This window comes from Triturus cristatus, chromosome 6 (genome assembly GCF_964204655.1).
Source record: "Triturus cristatus chromosome 6, aTriCri1.1, whole genome shotgun sequence".
Classification (NCBI taxonomy): Eukaryota; Metazoa; Chordata; class Amphibia; order Caudata; family Salamandridae; genus Triturus; species Triturus cristatus.
In genome coordinates this window covers 47598091-47620185 of record NC_140589.1, presented here as the reverse complement: position 1 = coordinate 47620185, position 22095 = coordinate 47598091, and the positions used below count along the sequence as shown (strand labels likewise).

Here is a 22095-nt window from a genome sequence, read left to right as displayed (position 1 = left end):
GTGGGCAAAAAGAGGTCGGGTCAAGACCGGGAACAGGGGCGTGGCCGAGTCCTCAGTGAGAAAATGTTTTACTTCTTCCCTGAAGAGGGATGTGGATGGGTTGCATCTGATCTCAGAAGGGAGAGAGTTCCAAATATTAGGGCCATTCCAGAGAAGGATCGGTTGTAGGTTTTCTTTTTCTTGAATGAGGTGAAGCTTTGTCTGGGCTGCCCGGGGGACTGCGGCTGGTCACACGGAGAGCTCCGCTGTTGCAGAAGGGCCCCCTGGGTTTCTGGTCTGGATCGGGTGTCGAAGAAGTGTCCCCGAGGGGGCGCAGGATAGGAAGGATCAATCCTGGGTCAGGAGCTTTTCTAGGTTGCACTCGTCACCTCAGGCTGTCAGCCACGCCCCGTGAACTATAAGAGTCATTGATCCATCTGAGGTCCCGTAGTACAGTTTGTGAACTATGAGCTGAGTTCGAGGGCTACACTTGCCAACTGGGTGAGTCTGTGGGCTCTTTTTAAAGTCAGTGAATTTCAAGACTTATTTGGACACTGTTTAAAATATAAGGAATGCATTATTTGGTTATTTGTTTATGAGTGGGCTCAGGTAAGATTCTGTTTTGTGGAGTGTGCTCTTAGTGAACGAAAACATCTTTTCCAAAAAGCGTGGTGTTCACAGATTTGAACCCTACATAAATCAAGACAGGACATCTTCTAAATTCCACCATATGGTCGAGTCTCCAGACTTTTTGACAAGTTTAAAGGCTTTCTGAAGTTTTTATTTGGTAAAATGTGTATATTGCACAAAAAGGAAAAGTTCTTCTTAGCGATAGGCACCACAGCCAGTGTCACCTTAAGGATTTTGGGAGCCCTGGGCAAGACCTATTTTAGGGACCCCTGTTCAGAACATCTTTGAATTGTATTACCCATTTCTTTCTAACTCGGGTCCAAATGGTACCAAAAAATACTGAATAATATGTTGAATGTTTAGAAACTTCAAAGGAAGTTGATGTATATCATGTGTGGGAACCCAAAAATCCGTCAACTGATATTGTGGAGAAAGATTTAAGGTAAAATAAGTGCAGTGATTTCCCTCCTGGGCCCACTTTGGTTCTCCTTGAGTATTGCGTTTTCGACTGTCCCTGCTTGCGGACAGGAAGAGAGGTTTATACAGAGAAATAGAATACTAGACAGAGGTCAAATAATGAGAACGTTGATCTCCTCAGCGTTACAACAAACAAATGATGGACGGAATGCTGACAATGCAGACATTCTCCCCCAGTCAAGAGATCTGGGTTAAATCCATCGTTCTTTTGCCCACTACGCCACCCCAGTTTAGACATGGCCATATGCAAATCAGTCTTGACCCTGTGCCTCATGGGAACAGTCCAGCCCGAACTGCCAAGCCATGTCTTCCCTGGACCGGAATCAAGCATCCTAGGACCGGTTTCTGGCTATCAGCCGTCATCAGCCAGAACGATGGATTTAACCCAGATCTCTTGACTGGGGGAGAATGTATGCATTGTCAGCATTCCGTCCATCATTTGTTTGTTGTAACGCTTTTCGCCCTAAGTGGGATGGGTATTCCCAGACGTGGGACCCGTGCTCACTACGCCACTGGAGTCAAGCTATCCTGGCTGATGACGGCTGATAGCCAGAAACCGGTCCTAGGATGCTTGATTCCGGTCCAGGGAAGACATGGCTTGGCAGTTCGGGCTGGACTGTTCCCATGAGGCACAGGGTCAAGACTGATTTGCATATGGCCATGTCTAAACTGGGGTGGTGTAGTGGGCAAAAGAACGATGGATTTAACCCAGATCTCTTGACTGGGGGAGAATGTATGCATTGTCAGCATTCCGTCCATCATTTGTTTGTTGTAATGCTTTTCGCCCTAAGTGGGATGGGTATTCCCAGACGTGGGACCCGTGCTCACTACATTGTAAAAATAAACACCTAGGCAGTCTAAGCACAAAGCAATATAATGTTCAATAAAAAGACATTAAACAATATAATATTCAATAGAAGAACATGAATGTTATAGAAGGAGACACAACATACGATATATTATAAAAAATATATGAAATTTATTATATTTAAATATAGCAATAATAGAGATAAATTGATGATGCAGGACTATATGATTAGAAGATGTGATTCAAACAGAGGTTGAATGAAATGGACACTTCATTAAACAATATGCAACAAATCGCATCTGTAGTCGATCAAATAACAGAATATGAATACAGAAAAATAAAAATAGGAGTGGCGAAGACCGAGATGTTCTCAACGCGCGTTTCGACGCTAACACAGCGTCTTCATCAGGAGAGCCACAGTATCTTTAAATCCTATGGACATACAAAATATACAATGTAAAGCACAATGCACAATATATATATTTTATAAAAAGTCAAACAGTTATTAGTCAAATGATTATCGTTTTTTGTTAGTTTTCTAAACACTTTTTTCTTGAAAACGTGGTGCTCCTTCACATGAGTGTAATACCAATAACATAAAAGTGCTGTCACACACCAATCCGTAAAGAGAATACCAGATGAGAAAAGGGAATGAACACAGCTGTCGATGTGTGAATAAGAGAAAGAAGTAGGAATAGATGGGAACAATGTTGCAGGGTTAATGTAGAAACATCGAAGTGATATGTGGAGAGTAATACGGCAGAAGATGTCAAAAGTAGTCATGAAGTGATAGTAAAGAAGAGAAAGAAAAAGGAAGAGAGGAAAAGGGAAGGATCTTACTGTATCGATAAATGGGCAAGACGGTAAGTAAACACATGAGGTCCAACTGAAAATCACGGGCGTGAAGAGTACTACCTATTTGAGATAAAAGCAGACAAAGCCTCAAAATACATATACAGTACTCGACCAGTAAATTAAAACCTGAGGTGTGGGGCAGTGCGATATTACCTGATACAGAAACTACACAACATACCTAATAATTAAAGGCGTCGCTTGTGGCGAAGGATGAGCCAAAATAGTGAAAGTCCGCGAAGGAAGAGAGTTCAGAGCCGTCCAATTACAGGCGTCGCTTGTGGCGAAGGATGAGCCAAAATAGTGAAAATCCGCGAAGGAAGAGAGTTCACAGCCGTCCAATTACAGGTTCTAAACTACCGAAGGGTACTATGGAAAATGAAAAAATAATGAATGAGACACAAAAAATATAACTAAGGACAATAGCATGGACGTGAAACATCGCTAAGAAAGGGGATGCCACAGATTTGGTTCTCCCGTGGCCCCCCCCTCCCTCTCAGGCCTCCTTTTATTGACCGCCCTCGGGTGGTCGGGTGTGGACTCCCCCGGCTGTGGTTCGACGCCCATTTCAAGTCGTTTCGCCTTGCTTTTCGTTTTTCTTTATTTTTGTTGTTATTTATATTAAAAGTGTGTATCCTGACTTCCCTTATGTGCAGTCTGATCTACTGTAATATAGCGGAGCCCCTGTGGGCCAGTCATTGTTTTTTGATCTGCTTGACCACTTTAACTACTAGCGGCCGGCCCTGGCGGTTGTAGGCCCGTGCTTGTAACCTTTTCTCTGCACAATAAAACTTTTTTCAAAAAAAAAAAAGAAAGGGGATGCCAGAATGTACCTGCCATGCAGATCCGGTTGATGTGTATAATCAGGATAACCTTCCAGAGATTAGCGGAGGTTCTCTTTTTAAACGATAGTAGTTAAATGAAGCTGGCAGCTTCCGAAATGGGTCAAGGATAAATACGTATGGTTTACAGGTGACCACTAGGGGAAAAAAACAAGTATAGAGAGAAAATGGAAAAAAAAACAATAGTGTCTTTTAAAATGCTTGAAAATACATGCAAATAGATGTGGCTTAGAAAGGGAGCCGTAGGTCGACTTACTTAATAAAGTCACGCATCAAAAAACTCCGCGTCGATGGACCACCGTCAAGGGTGAGCTGGTCAACAGAGACGCCCGATTTAAACGAAATACGTGAGGTCATGTGATAGAGCAAGGCGTTGCCGTCGGGCGTAAGCAAGATCGAAAGGGGACAGCAAAAGAGTGACTGAACTGCTGTATTATGGTGAGCAGGGATGCTAGGAAAGTGGACATGATGGGAAGGGGACAAAGAAGGGGGCGCTAAAGATAAACAGACTGAACGGATAAGAAATATATAAGAAATGGTAAAAATGAATGAAACGTGAAATGTGTGTAATGGAAACCAATAAATAACCTTCATTGTGAGGGACAGTAAAATCAGTATACCCAATTAAAAGATGAAAATCGGGCATAAATGAAATTATAACATGTGAATAATATGAACAAAGAATGCCATGAAAAAATATACAGTGCAGGGAAATCCTAAGGACATCAGGACATTAGAATCTGTTGAAAAGAATTGCATTTTCCCAGGGTAGATCACTGTTCAATCCCTTGTGGAACGTGTTAAGGGTGAAAATCCAAAAAACTTCTCGTTTTTTACGGATTTCATCGCTCTGTGTTTCGCTTTCCAGATGGATTTTTTTCAAGTATATGCCATTTGATTTCTTCAGCTGGGTGTTGCAGCTCCTTGTAATGTTTGACCATAGGGGCCGCTAGTTTGTTGGTACGGATAGCGGAACGATGTTCATTAAGGCGAGTGGCAATGGGTCTGGAGGTTTCTCCAACGTAGCCAGAGTTGCATGGGCAGATGATCAAATAGACGACGTTGGTCGTTCTGCAGTTGGTCATGGATGTAGAATGAGTGGTATATCCATTAAGAGTAACAGTGCTACCTTCTATGGCTCCATCACATGCTTTACAGCTGGAGCGTAGACATTTGTATGTTCCTTTGATGGGGAGGTTGCCATCAATGCTTTTCTGAATGAACGGGACATGGGTACTGAAACGTGATCTGACAATGAAGTCTTTCAAATTTTTGTTGCGACGATGCGCATACAGGGGTTTCTTTAAGTGTGTAGAGGGATCTTGATCTGAATTGAGAATATGCCAGTTGGCATTGATGATGCGACGTACTTGTTCATTCATGGTGGAATGTTTTGTAATACATACCAATTTGTCATTAGTTTTGGGGTCTTTGGCTCGTAACAAAGCATCCCTGTCATAAAATCTCGCTCGTTTGAGGGATTCTCGAATTAGCCGATGTGGATACCCTCTGGCGAGGAATTTGTTTTTCATGGTTATGGCTTGTGAATCAAAATCGTAGATGTTCGTACAATTCCGACGCAGTCGCAAGAATTGGCTGAAAGGGATGCTTTGTTTCTGTGCTCTAGGATGGTAGCTGTTGAAGTGTAGTAGAGTATTTCTGGCTGTTGGTTTAGTGAAAAGGTCCACTTCCAGATGTCCAGAGTTGTGTGTAATCAGGATGTCCAAAAATTCGATTTTCTGTTTGTTGGTATGTGCTGTGAATTTGAGGTTGGTGTCAGTGACATTAATCCATAGGAGGAATTCCTTGAGTTGTTCTTCAGTGTCTCTCCATATGAAAAAAATGTCATCAATGTATCGTGCCCAGCGATACACTGATTCAAAAAAAGGAGCAATTTCATTGTAGATGAAGTGGGATTCGAATTTGGACATGTAAATATTCGCTACTGAAGGAGCTACAGTTGCTCCCATACTTACGCCGCGAATTTGTTTGAACCAGGTGTTATTAAATTCAAACGTATTTTCAGTTAGTACAATACTAAGACATTCCAGGACGAAGATTTTTGGGCAGGGTATTTCGTGTTTGTCAATGAACCAAGAGACAGCTGCAATGGCTTCCTTTTGAGGGATGTTACTATATAATGACTCTACATCTAGAGTCACAAGGGTCTCTTGGTCAGGATTGAAAGGAAGATATTCGACTGCCCTAGGAGTACTGCTAGTCCCTGCAGGGGGTCCCTATTTTTGAACCCGTGCTCACTACGCCACTGGAGTCAAGCTATCCTGGCTGATGATGGCTGATAGCCAGAAACCGGTCCTAGGATGCTTGATTCCGGTCCAGGGAAGACATGGCTTGGCAGTTCGGGCTGGACTGTTCCCATGAGGCACAGGGTCAAGACTGATTTGCATATGGCCATGTCTAAACTGGGGTGGTGTAGTGGGCAAAAGAACGATGGATTTAACCCAGATCTCTTGACTGGGGGAGAATGTATGCATTGTCAGCATTCCGTCCATCATTTGTTTGTTGTAACGTTGATCTCCTCAGGGCAACTATTGAAGATGGGCGCCCGAGGCAATTGCTCACTTTGCCTATGCCTTAAAACACCTCAGGCCAAAGCCACCATTTTGTGACGAACGGGAGACCTGTGAAATGCCTCCACCACGTCTGCTGCATCCCACAGCTGAACCATGGCTGACACAGCTGATTGGAATCTTCCTGGACCATTGGCTGCACCTCAAAAAGGAAGACGTCACGTGCACTATACAGAATGTAGAGAGTGGAATAAAACACATGGGCTCCATTGTGTGGGAGTTATTTTCATATTCCCCTGAAAAAAAAATCAGTGCCAGAAGTTTAACATGTAGGCTCTGAGGCCAGAAATTGAGTGAAAGATATGGAGAGCTGTACTTTTTTGGGAAGTTTGACAATCAATCAAATCAAATCAATCAGGGGTTAGTAAAGTGCGCTACCCACCCGTGAGGCTATCAAGGCGCTTGGGGGGGAGAGCTCCGGATCAGTTGAAGAGCCAGGTCTTGAGGTCCTTCCTTAAGGTGTGCAGGGTTTGCGAGCATCTGATGTTGACGGGGAGCTCGTTCCAGGTCTTGGCTGCGATGTAGGAGAAGGCTCTGCCACCTGTTCTGCTCCTGTGGATGCGGGGAACCTCTGCCAGGGTGAGGTCGGCGGAGTGGATGTTCTTCTTGGGTACGTGGAACGAGAGTCTATCGTTGAGGTATTTGGGTCTGATGTTGTTGAGGGCTTTGTAGGCGTGGGTGAGGAGCTTGAAGGTGACCCTCTTCTCAACTGGGAGCCAGTGGAGGTCTCGAAGGTGTTGGGTCATGTGCTCGTGGTGTGGGGTCCCGAGGACGAGCCTGGCGGCGGCATTTTGGGTGGTCTGGAGTCTGTGGAGGAGAGATCTGTTGATTCCGGCGTATAGGGCGTTGCCGTAGTCCAGTCTGCTGGTTACGAGTGCGTGGGTGACTGTCCTTCTACAGTCGGCGGGGGTCCATTTGAAGGTCTTGCGGTGGATGCGCAGGCAGTTGAAGCTGGTGGAGGCGACGGCGTTGACCTGGCGGTTCATGGCGAGGGGAGAGTCGAGGATGATGCCAAGGTTGCACATGTGATCTGTGGGGGTCGGTGGGTTCCCTAAGGCGGAGGGTCAACGGGAACTGTCCCAGGCGGAGTTGCAGGGTCCAAAGACAAGAACCTCTGTTGAGCTTGAGGCAGCTGTCATTCATCCAGTTTGCCACGTTCTTCATACTCTCCTGGAAGCGGAGTCTGGTGTCAACAGGGTTCTTCGTGAGTGAGAGGATGAGTTGGGTGTCGTCTGCGTAGGATACGATGCTGAGCCCATGCTGTCTGACGATGGCGGCAAGGGGGGCCATGTAGATGTTGAAGAGCGTGGGGCTGAGTGATGAGCCCTGGGGTACCCCGCAGTTGATGTCGGTGGGTTCAGAGAGAAAGGGTGGGAGTCTGACCCTCTGGGTTCTGCCGGAGAGAAAAGATCGGTTCCAGTCAAGGGCAGCTCCTTGTATCCCGGCGTCGTGAAGTCTGGCTGCAAGGGTGTGATGGGAGACGGTGTCGAAAGCTGCTGAGAGGTCTAGCAGGATGAGGGCGACGGTGTGTCCCTGGTCGAGCAGCAGGTGGATGTCATCTGTGGTGGCAATGAGAGTGGTCTCAGTGCCGTGGTTGCTGCAGAAACCGGACTGACAGGCATCTAGGATGGAGCTAACTTCGATGAAGGTGGTCAGCTGGGTGTTCACAAGACTCTCAGTGACTTTGGCTGTGAAAGGGAGGCGGGAGATGGACCGGTAGTTCTTCAAGTCCCTAGGGTCGGCCGTGGGCTTCTTGAGGAGGGGTTTAACCTCCGCCCGCTTCCAGTCGTCTGGGAAGGTGCCGGACATGAAGGTGGCGTTGATGGTCCATTCCAGTTCAGGTGCGACGGCAGCGGCGGCCCTGTGGAATATGTGCTGTGGGAAGGGGTCTGTGGGAGCTCCTGAGTGGGTTTTGTGCATGGTTGCAGTGATGAGTTTGATGGTAGCGGGCTTCCAGGTCGAGATAGTAGGCTGGTCAGCCACGATGGGGGGGGGGTGCTGTCCTGCGTTGGTTCGCTGAAGTTGTCGTAGAGGTCCTTGATCTTATGGTGGAAGTATGTGCTGAGCTTGTCACAGAGTTGCTGGGAGGGTGTGACATCCGTGGCTTCGGAGAGTGGCTTAGTGAGCTGCTGTATGATGCTGAACAGATACCTCATGTCAAAGGATTATTAGATTTTTCAGTGAAACAACAAAAGAAAAAACCCAAGCCCCAACTGCACACAACTTAGAAACACCACACAATGTTCATGAAGAGCTGCTAAAACAAGCAGAACAGGAGAACAACCCCCCCACCCCCTGAAAATATTCTCTTTGTGCTGCATGGGATGCAACACCAGGCATGGTCCAGAGAATGAACCCAATATTGGGGAGCAGATGATGAACCAGGTGATGGAAGATCACTACAAAATACCACGATAAAAAAAAAAAACTTTGTTTATAAGTAGCTATTTGCCACAGCAGTTGCATATACTTTTAGCTAAAACACAAACACGAAAAAAGCTTCTTACCCAAAAAACACAAAAACCAAAAAGGCCAGTTCTTTTAAGGACCACCCACACAATTCAATAAAAGAGTTTCTCTCTGTTAACTTCTATGCCATACAAGGTCAACTGCAGTGGGTTGGGTGGAAGGGCCGGGCTAAAGGCAGTGGGCCATGCTGTCACGACCATTGCTATGGGTCGTAGGGGGTGGTAATCAGAATAATTGAATTCGGAAGGCAGTTAAAAATGTTATGCATTAACTTAGATTTACTTTAATGAGTAGTAATCACAGAATGTGTTTGGCTCAGAGGGATAGGCAACCGCAAACAGCCTGACAGAGCATTTTGGTAACGAAAATATTTGTTCTTGTGAGACACAAGATGGACAAGTCTTACAAGAGGTTTGATGGAGGCCGCCATCTTGGCTTCAGCACAGATAAAGATGCAAGGAGGGCGCTCAAAAACGATCACAAAACTTTGTGAAGTATCTTTAGTCGCATTAGTTCAGGCATTCAATAACTCTATACCTGCATTATATCATTCATCCATGCAATCATGCACCCATTTATCCACCTTCTGGCTCATCCATCCACAATAAAAACCATCCACCCACATACTCACAGTCCTATGAAAGATATATTAAAAGAATTACACCTCTAAACAAGGCAAACATATGCTTGCAATAAAGAATAAGTAAAAAATATAACATAGCAGCTGGTCCGCACGGAATGGCATTGTGCATAATGTTTCATGCTTTTATAGTTACAACATGGCTGCCACATTTAGAAGCAATGTGTAAGCCAAATTGGGACAGTAAAAAAAAATTACATTTTAGACAATGCCATTCCAAAATTCACTTGTTTATGCATTTTTACGTAGCACAGACATTACTCAAAGGTGCCAGAACACTATACAACAAAACATAGGTTGTTACATAAGGTTCAAAATTATAAAATAGATCATTACACGAGGCACAAAATTACAATTGTTCGAGGACGTAGGTAATATACGTTGTGGCAATGAATATGTTGTCAATTGGTAAAGTCTAATGAAATGGAAGTATGTTATATTATGTTAAATAAATTTCTATAGCGCGCGTCTACCCAAAGGTGTCTTGGCGCTTGCGGATAATGAGTTTCTGAGCTAGTGCATTACTGATTCCTAAACAGCCAAGTTTTCAGCTCCCTTCGAAAAGCAAGAAGAGTGGGTATAGACCTGAGATACAATGGGAGGGAGTTCCATAGGTTAGCAGTGCTATTGAGGAAACTCCTTCCTCCCCATTCCACTTTCCTGATTCTTGTGTAATCAGTCTGGCATTAGTTGACTGTAAAAGTCTACTTGTTGAGTGCCAATTGAAAGCCTTCCCCAGGAACTCCGGTCCTTCTCCGTACAAGGCTTTATGGGCCAGACAGAGAGCCTTAAACTTAATCCGCTGTCGCACCGGGAGCCAATGCAGCTCCGAAGGCCGCAGAAAGCACCTGGAATTTGGGGATGTTCAAGGCCAGTCTGGCTGCTGCATTGTGAACCGCTTGGAGTTTATCAAGTAATTTAACCTGGAGATTCATGTACAGGCCATTACAATAATCCAGTTTAGATAAAATCAATGAAGAGACAACAGTCTTTCTAGTATCTCTAGGAATGAAAGGAAATATTTTCTCTAAGGTTTTTATTGCATTAAAAGAAGATACAACTTTCGACACCTGTGCATCATATCTGAGCTTGTCATCCATTATAAATCCAAGATTTTTAGCTTTAGCCACCGGGGTTGGAGGATAGCCCAAACTGTCTAGCCACTAAGCCGGAGATCATATTGGAGAGAGATTTCCAAACAGAATAACCTCTGTTTTACTCGAGTTCAATTTTAAGCAGTGTCTACTCATGCAGTTGCTTAGGGTGATCATGCAATCGTGTAATCTTAGAGGATAGTTAACATCATTATCCACAGCAGACATGACTAATTGGATGTCGTTCGCATAGGATGTTGGAATTAAGTTAAAACTTTTAATAAGAGGAGCAAGTTCAGAGACATAGATATTAAAGAGCGTTGGACTCAATGCAGAGCCCTGGGGGACTCCCCAAGGCAGAGTACAAGGTGATGATTTAATCTGACCAAGATTAAAAATTTGAGACCTCTCTGACAGAAAGGAGGTTTGTAAAGTGAGCGCTTTATTTCTTTTTTAACCCCTATGGCATTCAAACGGCGGACCAATAATCTATGGTCCACTGTGTCAAAAGCTGCAGAGAGGTCAAGCAGGGTAAGAGCTGCAGACCCTCCGCCACCCAATGCCATTCTTATCTCTTCAGTGGGTTTTATCAGTCCAGTCTCTGTACTGTGATTCGCTCTAAACCCAAACTGACTGGGGTCCAAAAATTGATTGCCAAGAATATAGTTTGATAGCTCAATATTAATTATTTAGTACAATATGTAGTACAATTAATCTCAGAACAATTGTTAGTGGCTAAGGCATAGATTTGAAAGAGCACGTTCGCATTGGAGAGGATAACTAAGATGTCATTAAATAAAATGTCTTTGGAGGAGAAGGGTTTTAACCTCTTTCGAAGATCCCCAATGAGTTGGTGGTGCGTGGATTTGGAGGTAATGAGTTTCATACTATGGTCTTTCGTTTCTAAAGGTCGGAGGTTCAAGTATAACTGCTTTGGCATTTTGTGATGGTCTGGTACCTCCACTTAGCTAAAGTATGTCTAGGAGGTAATAAGGAGTGGACGTGTGTAGGGCTGTACGGGTGATACATGCCATCTTGTTTATGGCCCTGGCTTCAACGGGCAGCCAGAGCAGAGTGACATGCATAGGTGAGATGTGGTAATTCCTTTTTGGCCCCATAGACGAAACATGCTGCTGAATATAGGACTGATTTCAGAGGGGTGAGATGGGTTTTTGGAAGACTAGTCGAGAGATAGTCGATTCTGGAGAACATCCGTGATTGAATAAGAGATTTCAGATCTTGCTCTGCAATGCAACAGTAGATTCCCCTGCAAAGATGCAGTTTACATTGCACATTTCTTGCCATGTTGCTGATTTGCAATTGTAAGTTGCGCCTTTTACCTAGGATGACTCCTAGGGATTTGGCTCTGTCAACAATGGTGGGTTTGCTGTTAAGGATGTTTAGTGTGTCCATCCAGGATTGTACCCTCTGTGTTGTAAAACTTGCTTGGGTGGTCATGATTATTATGCAGGCGTGGCCGGCACAGGTAAGAGCGGTGGGGCGGGACGGGGTCCCGGCGGGTGGAGGAGTCGACAGACGACGGGAGAGGTAAAATTAAATCAAAAAATAAATAGCTTCATCTAAGCCCCGATATGTATTTATATGTATTATATGTATTTTTCTATGACTATTGTTGACCACAAGAGCCTGGCACACTGTGCACAAAATTACAAATATGTACTACAAAAGTACAATTTGCAAATATACAATACACAACCTCTCCTAAGAGGGCCTAAGGATTCTGTATGATGAGCCTGTGTTCCTGATCCAACTGGAGTGATGAACAGATCCGCACTTCACCAAATCTATAATCAATTCTTCATAATAGAAATATGAGCGTTAGCAGTATACCCAAGGAAACATAAATGGGATATAAGAGAAAACTGATACTGTATGTCACTCCTCTGACTCTGCACTCCTCTGGTTGTTATCATCTACAACAATGGATTATCAGAAAACAAAATTACATCTTCAATATCATGTCCGAAATGAGTACTCATTGGCAATACTCTCTATGATAAATTATATCATTCAGAATATCTTGAATCTCTGGCTCTCTGCAGTATTGGTGAAACCCCTAGTTATTCCTTGAACTGAAATGTAAACACATTCTATGAGATTTACATAACATGTGTTTCACAATCTTATTCTCTTCCTCTCTAGGAAACACAACTTCCTTATGTTCTTGTTCATAGTCTCTAAACTTTCTTATCTAAACTCAGATTGCTTTGTCAACTGTAATATTATCAAACATTAACTAGGATTGTATAGTTCATTCTATCACTAATGAAACACTCTTTTAAGCTCATACAACTACCTTAGCGCATGGCCTCAGACCTGAAGCGGCAGACTGGCCCAATGCTGAGTCACCTCCTGGGGGGACATGTTCATCGACTCTCTTTTCACACATTTAACACTCTACAGGATGACTATGGGATTCCTACAGGATCCTTCCTTTTATATGCCTCCCTGATGCACCAACAAACAGTGCAGAGCCCGAGACATCTCAACTCCTCCAAACGCTCCTCACGCCTGGTCCTGCCCGATGTGCCATTACAATGCTTTACAACTCCCTACTTCAGGATAGGGCGCCCCCATCAGCGACTCTCCGGACCTACTCGGATGAATAACTCTCAACCACTTTTTCCGACAAACAATGGGAGCAATGTCTGGGAATCACAAAAATCATTTCAATGAACGCCAGGCTTAAATACACCCAGTTCAGTTATTTCCACCATACTTATCTTATGTCACATAGGATTGCCAAGATGTACCCTGTCTCCTCAGATACTTGTCCTTGGTGTGATACCCCCAAGGCCACATTTATGCATATGGTGTGGTCCTGCCTGAGAATAGTCACATACTGGACAGAAATGCTAACATACTGATGGGTGCCAACCAAACCTCATCAAAACGTAAGACACTGAATACATTTCTGAATTTGGCCCTGGTGGTCGCTAAGCACAGACTGGCCATGAGTTGGAAGTCACGCTTGGCTCCCCCCATACAATTATTGTTTGAAGATATACACAAAGCCCTTATAGCTGAACTAGAGATCTCTCAATGGACTGTGCCAGGCCACCGAGCATACCTAATCCTCCTAATTGAACGGATATCCCACCGCCATCGAGACCAAGCTGGTGGACAATCCATCTGCAACTCCTGATAATATGATGGGCCGCCGCTCCAGAAACATTGGGTCGTGACCTCTATCCCTGGGGGACATGATTGGGAACAAGCCACCCATCCCACTTACTGTCCCCCTCATGACTATTCTGCATTTCCCCATTTGGACACTGTTGTAGCTTCTCTAGGGACCCGTGATCCTGTCCCACACGAACTCCTAGCAACGGCGTGGCATTAGACTATGGTAACCCACTAGAAACATACTGCATATTATGTAGAAGGTAGAGATTCTTCCAGTGCTATACATTATTTTTTCTTGGTGAATAGGACAGCGGATGTAACTCCTACTCCCGTCCACGAGCGCCGACAAATGAGCGATGAGATAATTTATACTTTATTATCAAGGTACTTGTATTCCATAGTGATGAAACTTGGAACAGTTTGTTGTGCTGATGTGTCATACTATTGCATGTTATTGCTACATAAATCATACCTATTGTATCTAAAAAAGCTAATAAAGAAATATCCTCCCACCCCCCCAAAAAAAAGCTCATACATCTACCTTGGACACAAATGTATAAACCTTGAATTATCAACAGTCTCTAAATATATTGAGGCTCTTTTCCATTCGTCAAATTGCTTAAAATCCATTAAGGAAAACAGGAATGAAGAATAATTTTCAATTGGTCAAGGGTCCTTCAGAAAAGTATTTTACACTAGTTTGTTTTCAAAATATGATGTAATTTCTTAGGATACTTCTCTGTAGTGTGCTTCAGACTCTTTCTCATGGCTTCAAAGTTAAAAACAGTCTTCCATGACATCACAAGGTCCAGGGTGTGGTAACAGCATGTCTCGTTTGCTTGGCAAGGATACTGTGGACCAGGCTGCACTTAGATTGATTTCTTCAAACTGGCCACTGACATTTCCAAACATGCTGAGAGTTCTTTGGCCTCATGAGAAATTTTGTTTCTGATTCATCCTTTGCTAAGCGATGCCAGCATTTTGAGTGCACTGCAAACCTCTCATTCCCTGGTACAAATGTAACATATGTGTTTAACGTATGATGCTCACTCATCCAAAGAGTGCAGAGAGGTGCCTTGAAGCCCTTAGTACAGATCATGACATGTTCATGCCCAGAGCTAAGAGAAAGATCAGCGTTTATTCGCCTTCATGCAATTTTGGAAGGGGGGGAAGTCTGCTGTGCTCAACTGCTCAGCACATTGCTGCATCCTGCACCATGTTGAGAGTGGGCCCATCAGATAGTTAGTCACTCTGTCCTCTCCGTCGTCATTGGGATCTGAAGGGTCCGCGTGTGAGTAGCAGCGGATGGCACGGAGAGCAGGTGGCCTCCAGAATCTGCATTGTGGGTGCAATGTCAAGCCTGGTCTCCTTCGTCCGAGCAAAGTCCAGGAAGCAGAGTCTGACCATATGAAGTCTCTGACCTAGCATGGTGGCCCTTCCATTGGGAGGTATTGGAGCTTCTCAATCCAAGGTGTGGCGGAGTCTCTTCCGAAGAGTCAGTGACACTTTAGGCATTTAACAGGCATCTCTTGCATGATCTTTTTCATCATGCTCTTCACTACCCGCCAACCTCCTCCACCCGCTATGCACTTTGTCCCTTATTTTTCTCAGCAGATTGGATTCTTACTTTGGAGCTATCCTCTTTCATGTATTATCTACCTTAGTATATTTTGCTATTCTTGTCATCATCATCATCATAAAGCTTTATTCGACAAGAAAATGTCATAAAAGCACAAACAGATACACATTAAAAAGAAAAAAAAAACAATAAGGAAGAATTAATAGGCAATAAATATACATTCGTTAAAAAGACAAAAAAATCAGATTAAAAATGAGAATAATAAAATTGATAAACTCATTACCAGACAATAATACAATGTGCAAATAGTAGCAAGGGAGTTTACATTCATATGGATTATAGCAATAGAAACAGGTTACAAGTGGAAGCAAAAACTCTTTGTATATCCGTGGGCCAAAATGTCATGTATGGATTAGAGAGGCGTCACCACTTTCAATCGTATTATCCATGCCCATCCAAGAAATTTTGCTACAGCTGTAAGAAGAGGAAGCCAGGTTTCAGTGCGTATTAAAGAGCAACCTCGGATTTTTGAGTGCCTAGAAGACGACAGATGGGGGCCAACCAAATGCGTCGAGGAATAGTATATGCAGGGCACACAAACAAGAGGTGGGGCAAACACTCTCTAGGTGCATGGCAAAGGGGGCAAGATATATCAGCTGCATTCCCCCAACTTGCTGTAAAGGACTTAACGGGAAGTGTGCCAGTTCTTAATTGAAACAAAAGCTTTCTATCAAGTGGCTTTGTGATAGTGTCCCAATATGCTTCAAGCCTTCGACTTGGTTTGGCCATAAGGAATTGGCCTGTCAGCGACGATGGATCACTATTCCTAAAGATACTAGCTTCCACCCAAGCCCAGTACCTTTCCTTCAACTGCATTTTTGAAGGAAACTGCTTTTGTTCTGGGTTCTCCCAAAGATCAATCATGCCAATATTTACAAGCAACAACCTAAGGTTCGATAACCATTGAATTTTTTTAAATTGGTCAACTCTAATTAGGTCTTTAAAACCCTCAGCGTACGAGGACAATTCCGGGGTTGTCCAAATTCTTCGCCAATACATTAGAGGACGCAATCTGGCGAGGTCAGCCAGTGCCTTCAATCCTAGGTCGCTAAATAGAGGCAAAACGGGAGTACTTTGTGGAAGGTTTACAAGTTTTCGTACAAAGCAGTTTTCTGCAACGATCAATTTGGACAGGTTTTTGTTGCCCCAGAGCTCTGCTCCGTAAAGGACAGCGCTAATGATTTTCATATTATAGACCGTCAGAACAGGGGAAATTGGTTTCGTAAAGGATGCCCTATGCTCAGCCAATAAAGTACCTGCTAGCTGTTTATGTTTAAGTGTAGCCATATCCAATTGTTTGCCCCATTTCATGTCCCTCTGTATGACCACCCCAAGATAGGTATATTCTTTTACCTGTTCCAGCGGGCGTTTACTAAGCAACATGGTTCCAGTAAACGATCTGTGAGCATTGAATGTCATAAATTTAGTTTTGGAGACATTGATTTCAAGGCCCCGAAGATGGCAAAATTCCTCAAAAAGAGACAAGGCACGCTGTAGGCCACTCGGGGTTTTTGCTAGCAGCAGTGTATCATCGGCGAACATAAGAATCGGAATTCTTACGCCCGCCAATTTTGGTGCATCCGTTGGAGTGGTTTCCATAACCTTAACTACCCCATTTATGAAGATGGAAAACAAGGTTGGGGCCATCACACAGCCTTGTCTCACTCCTCTTTCCACAGCAAAAGATGGGGTAACCTGGCCCTGTGCACCCCATCTAATTTTTGCAAATGTGTCCTGATGGAGTCTAGCAATGAGTGATAATAGAGCATGGGGCATCCCTAGATCTTGCAGAACTTTCCATAACTTATTACGAGAGACAAGGTCGAAAGCTGATCTTAAGTCAACGAAGGCAGCATACAGGCTGCCTTTTTCCAGGACCACCGTCTTCCAATATAATAATGTAAAGCGAAAGGTTTGATCGATTGTACTGGTACTTGCCCGAAAAACAGCCTGGAAGGGAGACAGAATATCATAAGAACTGATCCAATCCTGGATTTTATTTAGGACCAGCCGACCCATGATCTTCTGAGATGAATCGATTAAACTAATGGGTCTATAGTTCCCGGGTACTGATTTATCACCCTTTTTATATTTAGGAATTATCTCAGCTCCCTTCCATGACTCTGGTATTGGCAAACCTTTGGCTATTTCATTCATTAATGTCAGAAAATAACGGATCCATAAACTTTTGTTGGAGAAAAATAGATCAGCTGGAATCCCGTCGGGACCTGGCGCTTTACCTCCCATCAGAGAACCCAATGCAGTGTTAATATCTTCTTCAGTAAATGCCGAATCAACATAGTAAATGTGTGTGAGCTAAATTATCTCCCTCTCTTCAGGGCCACCAGCATATTGTAGTTGAAAATGTGATACCCAATCATCTTGACTTACATAATTTACCAATTCTGCTGGGCTACTCTCCCTACCCCATTTTAGGACCTCCCAAAATACTTTTTGGTTGTTGTTTTCACAAGCACTTTTTAGGTCCTGCCACCTGTTTTCATCCTAGCATTTTTTTGCCCAAACCAAAACTTTCCTATATCTTGACCTGGCTAATCGGATCTTTTGGATTTCACCTTCCCTGATAGCTAGACCCAATAGACTACGGGCCTCTCTACAGTCCCCATTAAACCACTTGCTCCCCTTCATTTTTTTAGTGCCTTTATTTTTACATGCTTTGGAAAAGTAGGAACAAAGTTTGGTAAAAAAATCAACATGTAATCCAGTAAGCATCTCGGGGGGTGCCAAATTACATGAAAGTTCTTCCATGTCTAGCACCGCCTTGCCTACATCTAATGAGATCCTGGTTATGGTTTCTGGTTTTGCTACTAGATTTGCCCATTTTAGACGCCTCATATCGTTTGTGGGAGCTAGGTCCAAGGTTATCAGCTCCCTTTGGGGGTGAGAAACCCCTTTTTCGATCACTCCCTCAAAAGCTGCAGACAATGGATTGTGGTCGCTCTCAGCGCGTTGGACAACCTTCATGTCCTTAAGCTTATTCCAGAACTGGTAATTGATTAAAATATAGTCTATACGACTCTGACTGAAGCCATTGTTAAAAGTTGAAGCTCCAGCTCCATCGGACTGGGTTCTACCGTTTAATGCCCTGAATCCTTTTTCCATGCAAAGGGAGTTCATTTGCACCACCACATCCGTCCATCTCTTAATCGGATTTAGATCTAGATCTGGAATTCTCCACAGGGCATCCTTGGGATTACAAAAATTGGAGTTACCCTTTATAAGTGGTTCAAAGGTCATGTTATAATCGCCTGCTATTATTGTATTAGTGCCCATAGAGTGTTGCCCCAAGAGAATATCCAGGGCTACCAGGACCTCAGATTTCCTACCCTTTGTCCCTCTTGCGTAAACGTTGTAGATATCTAGTTTTTCAGCCGTTCCCCATTGCAACCTAATCGCTAGTATATCCTTGTTGTGGGGTTCAAGGACCTGAATTTTAAAGCCAATCTCTTGTCGTATCCAGATTACCAGACCTCCTGAGGGTCTCCCCTTCCCTCCATTTATAGCAGGAACATAGTAATTCAGGTATCCTTCGCAATGAACTGCATCTAACGCCCAGGATTCCTGGAATAGGCAAACGTCATGTTGGTCAATGAACGAGTGCCACTCGGGAGAGATTATCTTTGAACCTAAACTAGCTATGTTCCATGACATCACTGTTAACTTAGATGGTAAGTTTTTGGATGGGCATAATCTCCCCTCAATCGATGGAATATCATAGGAGATTGAGGGCTCAACTGCTCTTTGCAATAATGGGTTGGGAGCAGAAGAGGGGGAAGTTATAAATGAAAAAGCAATTTTGATTATTTGTCTTACTGACTCCTCTAGAAGTAAGCAATTCGGAACTAGGGGAGGGGCGCACCCGGAAACACACATTCTCAATGACAGGAAGTGTACTGCCAAAAAGGACCCTTTCAGAATGAGTAATCGGCAGTGTCACATTTATTTGTCAATCATTAGAGTCCAAATTTGACGAACTATTAGAGGCATTATCAACAGGCACACCAGGGCGCTTCTGACCAGGAACAAATGGAACTCGTCTAAATTAAATTAAGGAATGATCTGGGGAGGATGAACGAAACTCCAGGGCCAACAAGTTCTCAACTAAGGCGTGATCTCTTAATATTACCTCAATAGAATCCCAAGAACTGGTCCTGGAAGAAAGTCTACAAGCTCTAATGATGTCGTCCCTAATAATAGATCGGCAACCCCTGACGTGGCGGATCCAGTGGATTGCTTTATTTGTGAGAGAATCTGCACTTTCTCTATTAGGCCCAGTATTAGTTTTGGGGACATTGACCATAAAGATTTTTGGCGCTTGATCCAAGTAAGCTCCTGCAGACATGAGACTATGTTGGGTGCTATTAATTCGATTATATCCTGTGTCTAGATTAGAACAATTTCTAGACTTCAGTTCTAAGGGTTGTGATTTTAATACAGTAGCATAGGAAGGGCCACCCCGTTCCACTAAAGATCTATTCTCTTCCCCCGCAGTCTGCTGGTGCGCACTGGTGACTTTACCCCATACACTCGTTGGTGGAATATCTGGACGAGTTTCCAGTTTAGACAAAGCCCTTGCTTGCTCAGGCTGCGCGACACTGCGTGTAGGACCATCTATAGTGTGGGTGGGCCTTTGCGTCAACTTTCGCGGTCAATTCCACTAGCTGAGAGCGTATTAATGCTACCTCAGATTTTAGTTCAATGAGAAGGGAGAACAAACCCTGGGTATCTTTAGCATTACCTGGAAAGGGTGCAGGTGGAGAGCTACATGGAGACAACAGAGAATTATTTAAGCTGGATTCCCCCATTTCTTGTTCCGGCAGATCTAGAAGAGGAGCGAACCTATTAGTGCAAGCAACCAAACTATCCCCTTTGTCGTTCCTACTCCCACCGGGGGACTGGGCCTTCGCACTGGGGCTCTCGTTTTGTTGCACTGCAGAGTCCCCCTTATGGGTTTTGTGGAACATTGCCGGAATTAATATCTGATGTCCTGTGGTAAGGTTAGAAAGATGTGGCTTATCTATTCTCAAGACATCTGCTATAGGCTGATCACATATGTCATTGGCTAGTATGTCCTCACAATCGTTAATCAATAGGTCAATTCTGTCCAAGGTACGATTATTAACTGCTACCTTATGTTCCGTGGACTTCTTGACCCTTTTTCCCTTGGATTCTCTGATGCTGTTCCCCCCTCCTACGCCACTATTTCCTTCCATCGTTTTCCTTTTCCCCATATTCCTATACAATGGGGGAAGAAAGGGTACAAAACCAGAAAGGGAGTAAGCCTTTTTGTAGGGCAAGGAAGTAACTAAACACTACTCTGTTCCTCTGTATCGATGACAAAGCAGTACTCAGAGTATGTATAAAAAAACTGCCAATAGATGTATCAATAATGCACTAGAGAACGCATATACGTCTCAATAGGCTCACAGTACCTTAATGCCGGTGGGGCGAATGAGTCTGTCCAGAGGACCAAAGGTTCTGGCCCTGCCCGGCCTCCTACGGGCGATGACGGGCAAGGACGGGCCCGCCCTTGGCCCAGGCTTCGCCCGGGCGCTGCCCGCGTGCGTCCCGCGCTGCGGGGCAACAGCTGGTCTTATGTATCCCCCGCGGCGCTGCCTGATGATGTCGTCGCAAGCGCCCACTGCGGGGGATGCTAGGAACTGTAGTTGTGCGATTCTGGGAGAGGCCGTTCCCCTCAAGGCTGTGGCAGCGTTCGCTGTGCTGGGTCGTTGGCCGTTCCCCTCACGGCAAGCAGACAAGCCCCTGGAAGGTGAGTTGGGCAGTTTTGTGCTGAATGCGCGTCTATTCTTGTCATTTTCCCTCAAGCAGTTTCCTTTTGGATCTTCTGCTTTGAACCTGTCTCTTGCTTGCTTCTGTTTCCTTTCCTGATCTCAGGGAGAGGTCAGAGCTTTGCTGATTTCACCAACATGGTTTGAATCATCAATCAAGAGCTACATGATTTGCCAAAATGATGTTTCCCCTCCTTTGCTGGTGTTTCCGCCTAGCTCTAACCTTCTAAAGGGCACACAGCATAGGATCATGGGTGTGACAAGTACTCCCGCAGTATCACTGTTGTTGGATACAAGGAGCCACGCCCACTGCTGGTGGCTTGCTGCGTCACAGGGTCCTGTCCACATTCAAGGCACATATTTGGCTGAAGAGGCTCCACCAGGCTGGGAACTCATCAGGGCTAACGGCGGTGGCTAGTCCTCTGCTGCCCCGATGGGCCACCCACTGAACTGACCCTCTTAGTCTGTAAGGAAAGGTTCTAAATCATTGACTAGTTTTTATGAAAACATGATTATGCATTTTAAATGCCATTAATATTGCTCCATCCACACATATTATTGTTTTATTCAACAGGACAGCATTTGGATTCATCAATAAGATCACAAGTATCTGCATTTTTGTTCCCACTTCCGGACTATATCCTGGATCTGTTTACTCATGAATGTTTCTGTTTGTTGCTGCATAAATGGAAGTCTAAAGCTCACTCCTTTAGTTGGTCAAGGCAGATTTCACTTGCTTTCAATATCTGCAGGAGCCAGTTCAATGCCTGGCAGGCTGGACTAGCAAAGTCAGTTGGAGTTTGGCAGAACAGTACATCCACCCTAAAACAGGTGCTACACCATTGTCTCAAACACTGTCCCCCGATCCACTCAGAGCTAGGGGGAACCACTGGGTTTTCAATGGTGGAGCCTCAGCCGGCTCTACCGAGACACCCTTAGCGCGATGGTCCATCCACCGGAGGAGGCTGGGTCTTAATGTCCGAGCACTACGGCAGGGCCATTGTTCTGCTGCAGCTTATTCCTGTCTCTGGTCCTGGGTGGGGAAATTGTACAAATGCTGTGACGCTGTGACGCACATGCGCAATTTCCTTTTGCCTCAGGGCCAGAATTATTTTAA

General features: G+C 44.4%; 1 protein-coding gene across 1 annotated transcript in view; it reads left to right on the top strand.

Annotated features, from left to right (window-relative positions):
* Positions 1-22095, top strand: part of GLP1R (glucagon like peptide 1 receptor) — a 1134570-nt gene that overhangs the window by 892622 nt on the left and 219853 nt on the right. The gene's annotated exons all lie outside the window — the stretch shown is intronic.